The sequence below is a fragment of the Adiantum capillus-veneris genome, chromosome 12, assembly GCF_014529385.1.
Source record: "Adiantum capillus-veneris isolate H3 chromosome 12, ASM1452938v2, whole genome shotgun sequence".
Classification (NCBI taxonomy): domain Eukaryota; kingdom Viridiplantae; phylum Streptophyta; class Polypodiopsida; order Polypodiales; family Pteridaceae; genus Adiantum; species Adiantum capillus-veneris.
Window position 1 is genome coordinate 36481613 of NC_140942.1, and position 5787 is coordinate 36487399.

The window sequence follows — 5787 nt, forward strand, 5'->3', positions numbered from 1 at the left end:
GTGTAGCTTCAGTTAGATGCAAGTTGTTAGTTGTTTTCCAAGATATTGACAACCTTTTGTAGCCTCTATGCACTAGTCGATTCAGGTTCGTCCCATGGTTTGACAAATTAATCGTGGTTCTCGCTAATACTGCAATAAGATAGGATGGTGAGGTTAGACATGTGTCCCACATCAACCAACAAATGCCGTGTAGGACTTTGAAGTTATAGAGGATGATGATGAAGATGGAAACAATGCTCTTATGGCAAGTAATATCCAGCTAGCTGCAGGTGGTGATGTTATGGGTCGTTTGCAGGGTATTGCCAGCTGATAGGTGTCCTCGCATACCTCTATGCAGGTTATTGTCACATGCCAAAGTAGGAGGTCTCCGAAAAGGTGTCAATCCACTTAAAATTGCATTTGCTACAGAGAACTATATGCCAAAGAACGAAACGTTTGTTGTCTCCACTTGTCTTTGCAATGGGGAAGAAACCTTGGTAACTGATATCATTAAGGCTTCTTGGGATCCTATGTGGTTGGAAGCAGATATAGAGTTTGAAGAAGAGGCGTCCTTAAAAAGAGAGCTAAAATTTATGTCAAAGAAAATGTTTTTTGTGTGGGAGGGGAATCACAGGACAAAGGCTTGGATGGAGTTATAACCGAACTTTTAAAGAGGATAAATCAAGACATGTGAGAGTTATGTGCACTCTCATAGATCCAAGGAAGGTTCCAGAGATAGATTCTTTGCAACGCATGAACGTGTAAGTTATTTTTTTTTGTAATTTTGGTTGTGCATTGTTCTCTCAAAGGTTTATTTAATAAGTTATTATATCCTTCTTTATGCAATAGGTTAAATGAGCATACAGTGATTAAACCATTGCTTTGAGATGTGCTAATTAACACCAACAACATATGTGGGAGTGATACAAAGGAGTATATTGAGTCTTTAAAAGAGCAGGAGAATAAGTTACTCAAAGTTTGCATAAGCAAAGAGTCATGGTTTCCATTTTCGAGAGGCTACTTGGCAAGGCTTGTGCTTCAGGTACTCAATTAAACTTTATTTTGTATAGATAGATTTGGTGTATGAAATTATAACTTTTATTTGTGAGCTATGTAAAGGTTGAATATAACAAGGAAGTTGCATCAGCAACGGAAACAATTGAAAGAACTATGTTAGAAGAACAAAGGGAGGATACATTATGAAAGAAGAAATCGAAGATTGAGAAACGAATTTCGGATAGAATTGGCGAGGTGTGTTTATTTTGACAAAACAAGTAATTGAGCTTATTTTTCATTTTGAAAATTTAGGTATATATAATTAAACTTATGCCAGGTTTTACTTTGCATACATCCCAAACTGGGTGAGCAATGGAAAAAGACATTGTTTGATTTGCAATTTGAGGGTAAAGACTCATATGTGACATTGGAGAAACTTAGAATGCTTGCAACTTCTGATTTACAACTTGAAAAAAGAGTTAGAATTTCTAAACTAATAGAAGCTCCAAGAATCACAAGGGAGAAATACTTGATACCTACAAGAGAAGCTGATTTTAAAGGGTAAGTAAATTTATCATTTAGAAGTATTGGAAGACATTGGTATGTCTAAATGCTAAATTCATGTTTTTGCATGTTAATTTGTGACAATTGGTTGGTGAGAGAAATATTTTTGGATAGGGTTGAAAGCATGGCCATGTCCTTACTTGAATCTTCCTTGAAAGCATGGAGGAGCCACCGACAATGCCATTAGACCTTACTTTAAGAAAGTATTTTGATGGAGTGAAGTTGGAAGCCCGTAAGTATATGTTTCAAATGTTGAGAAGTAGAGATGCAAGAGGGGATCTAAAATCAGGAAACAGTGGTAATGAGACAAAGGAGAATAAGTCCATGGAACTTGAAGAAGCGGTACAACGTGTTGTTTTTAGGTAAATTGAATGCTCTTTTTAGCTTTGATTGTTTTTGGTGTGCATTGATGTGAACGTTTTTTTTTAATATGTGTGTCTATTTTAGTTTCTTTAAACACCTTGTTGTCAAGAAGTTGCTTGGTGAAATACCAAGTGTTTGCAAGGCATGGTGTAAAGTGGGTGACTCTCCTCTATGCATGTTTCCTTCTACTATGCAAGGATTGAGTAAATGGGAGAAAAAAAATTGTCCATGGTGGATAGACTTTCCTTCAGGGAATCGTTTGGAGGAGGAGATTGATATGTATGAATTGCATGCTAGTAAGAGATCCACAGCTTCTACCGCTACTTTGGACAAAGAGGCTACAAAGAAAGCATCAAAGAAAGACATCACTAGCAAATCAAGAGGTTAGTATTTTCTCCTTAAATACAACCATTTGATACAAGTGTTACAAGATTTTGGGTTCTCTTTGAATGTGTGTCAGTTTATGGGTTTTCTCTATATAGGTTGTGGTGAGAAAGACATTCATACTCAAGAGTATGAGATTGTAGAAATTCTTGTAGAAAGTGATAATGTATTAGGTGAGTTTTTTTATATAAAAAGAATGATATCTTTGTGTGCTCTTTTGCTTTCCTAAAGAGTATTTATGTGTGTGTGTGTAACTTGTAGAAGACTCAACTCTTGCAAAAGAATTTGTGACATATATTCACAATGGGACATCAAAGATAGAATCTTATAGAGACACATGTTTTGAATCTATTTTTGGATGTTGTATTGGTGATTATATTGAAATGGGTAGAGATTTTGAGAAAGGAAGAAAGAGTGAGGCATATGGAAAGATGCATGAGTTTTTCAGCTTGCATGCTTATAAGGACCATCATTATCATCATGGAGGGAAAAAAGTGAAATGGGTAGGAAGACTTGTTTTGATAAACTTTCCCACAAGTATGGTGGAAATAGATGTTGGCAAGGAGGTTCCTTTGTGGGATATGTTGATAGATGATCATATACACTATGATATCTCCATAGGGGCTGCTAGTCTTGCTGATGATGGTTGGTTGGTCATGATTAGCCCATTGGATGGTAATCCTACTTACATTGAGTTTTTCTTAAAAGATTTTATTTGCTCTTTTCTTCTTTGAAAATTTTGTGGTTGAAACTTGTAGGTCCTTGCCTCACTTGGATTGAAAAGTATGCATATTGTCAAGGTCTAGTCGTGGCAAGAAGAGTGGTGATGGGAAGCAAAATACCATATGGATGTTGCAAACAAGGAGAAAAAACTCGCAGTGTGAGTAATTGCATAACAATTGATTGAACCAAGCTCTAAAAGTAATGGTTTGATGATTTAATACTAATACTTTTTTATTGTGATGTGCATGATAGGTACGATGCAGCATACTCATATTTGCTCATCGAATGGGTTACTATTCAACTTTGTATTTTGAGGATAGTAAATCTCTTTTCAAAGGTAATTCATTGCAAAGTGATGATGATTTTTGGGCGCATTATATGCCTGAAACCAAGAAGACACAACATCCACAATCCTCTAGGTTGATTCGTGGAGCAATTCAAAAGAGTATGAGCTTCATGGCTTGTGTCCTACGCACTTGTTCTTCTCCAGGAGGTTTAATGATTGACATGGGTTGTGGTACAACACCACTATCACATGCAGCCATGATATTTGGATATACATGCTTTGCTTTTCACAATGATGCATCAATCATCAAGGATTTGGTGGAACCTATTAAGCTATCAAGTGAGCACAGGACAATTGCATCAAAGGAAAATGAACATCAAGAGGAGTCGAGGAGTTTGTGGTCAAACCACTTGGAAATCCTTTTTTGATGGATGACTAGTAAGTTTTACATTGGGTGTCTCTTAGACCTATGCTGCTTACTTTGGATGCTTACTTGCATGGATATTTGACTTATAAGTCCTCTTGGTACTTTCTTTATTCAGTTTTTAGTCTTGAGATGGTGGATTGTGTGCCATAGACATGATGATGTTCTTTGTGGCGTTCTTTTGACGTAAGCTAGTCCTTATATAATGTAGTTAGTAGCTATAGTATAAATAAGATTGGATTTTCATTCAATGCTCTTTCTTTATGTATGTTTGTTTATCAATGTGTATGTCATGAAAAGTTACTTTTTCCTTTGTGCCTTTGCTAAGCTTCAAGATAGGTATCATTGTGGATATAACTTTGATTGTTATTGGTGGGAACACTTTCCCAGTACGCTTCCTTTTTATGCAGAGCTAGAGGCACAAAGAATGGCGGCAAATGACTCATTCGATGATGATTTTGTTGCTACTCCAAGGAGGGAAAGAAGAAAGTGTGATTTTGTTGATGATGAGTGTGAGGAGGATAGATAATTGTACAACTTGAAAACATTTATCTGGATGTTTACTTTGATAGCATCTTATTGTAGTGCTCGCTAATTATGCTTTAGTTTTAAGGGGTATGTAAGGTGTTATTATCAATTTTGAAAAACCAATTGTTGTCTCTTATGAATGGCAACCATGTGTTTGTGGATGAAGAAATTTATGTAAAGTGTGGTTGCTAATATGTAGAGTGTGGTTGTTAATATGTCCTTCTCAAGCAATATGTCTACTTTGGTGTCTTTTCCATAGTATGGTATCTTTTGGTTTTAAATCTTTGTGGTTTTTTTTTACATTACAATCCTGCTTTCTATTCTAACTCTTTGGTTTTTCATCGGTTTCTCTTTGGTGTTTAGTTTGTTTGTTACACACACTCTCTCTTGTCATGATCTACATATGAGAAGTATGAGCGGATTATTTGTGTGTCTCTGTAGAAGATTGTAATTAAAATCCTCCTTATGTCAGAAATATTTATGTTTATGGTTTGATGAAAAAGAAGTCATGGATGTTTATGCCTTAAACATATGGCAAGCATGGTGAGTACTAAACATATGGTAAGTACTAACTTAAGGAGAAAATGGAGATAAATTCAATCTAGAATTGAAAATGCTCAGTAAATTCCCTACATAGTGTTGAGGAATAGAAAAAAGAAAATGGAGCGTACATAGTTTCTATACAAACATGGAATGAAAATAAAGTTAAGCGTAGTCTAGTATTACTAGGCTTTCAGCTATAAGATATCTCCAACTCATTTGTCTCGCTCAGTTACTATCCCTCGCTTGCTTTTCAAGGCGCGTTAAATGGTAGCACCCCTAATATATTATAATGGTATAAATCATTTTTCTTTCTCAAATTACTCAATGAATCTAAAGTTAAGTTGGTATTCAATCAAGAAATTAAGGGTAGATCTAGCAAATGAGAAAGAAGTTCTCAATAGGAAAGCACGATTCGAATCTTAGAAATAAGATAGTTATCCAAAAAACAACTCACATTCCTTGTGCACAAGATAGCCTTCCTTGAAAACTGGCCTAGATATTAGAGTAATAATGCACGAGACTAATAGGAATCCAAAAGAACTCTCGATAAGATACCTCTTAAAACCCTTTATATATTTTTGGTCAACCAGGTTAGAGCACATTGGGGGCACCTCTGGTGCAATGATGGAAGCTTGTGCACCGAACACAGATTACTCAGAATGGCAAGAACGCAACAAGCACATTCAGATTGACAGAGCTGGAATACATGATATATGGAATAGTCAATCACATTCTTAATATTAAAAGAAATCCATTTCATTTCTTTGAAATTGAAAGATTTCCTGGTACATTGGAAATTATGAGCCCTAATATTTTCATAAGTCTACTCTTAGATATGAAAAGTTTTATAATTACACAGTGTAGCAGATATGGGCCTTCATCCTTAAAAACTTGCTAGCTTACCCAATTTATACTTTTGACTTGGTAGCACTTTTGTCAACTCTAAGTAGACCAAGGGAAAGATATCCTTTTTATTATATAGGCAGTTATGATGTGC

At 35.6% G+C, this 5787-nt stretch overlaps 1 pseudogene; it reads left to right on the forward strand.

Annotated features, from left to right (window-relative positions):
• The first annotated feature begins 678 nt into the window (after window positions 1-678).
• LOC147445578 (uncharacterized) lies at window positions 679-4248 on the forward strand (annotated as a pseudogene).
• Window positions 4249-5787: the final 1539 nt, after the last annotated feature.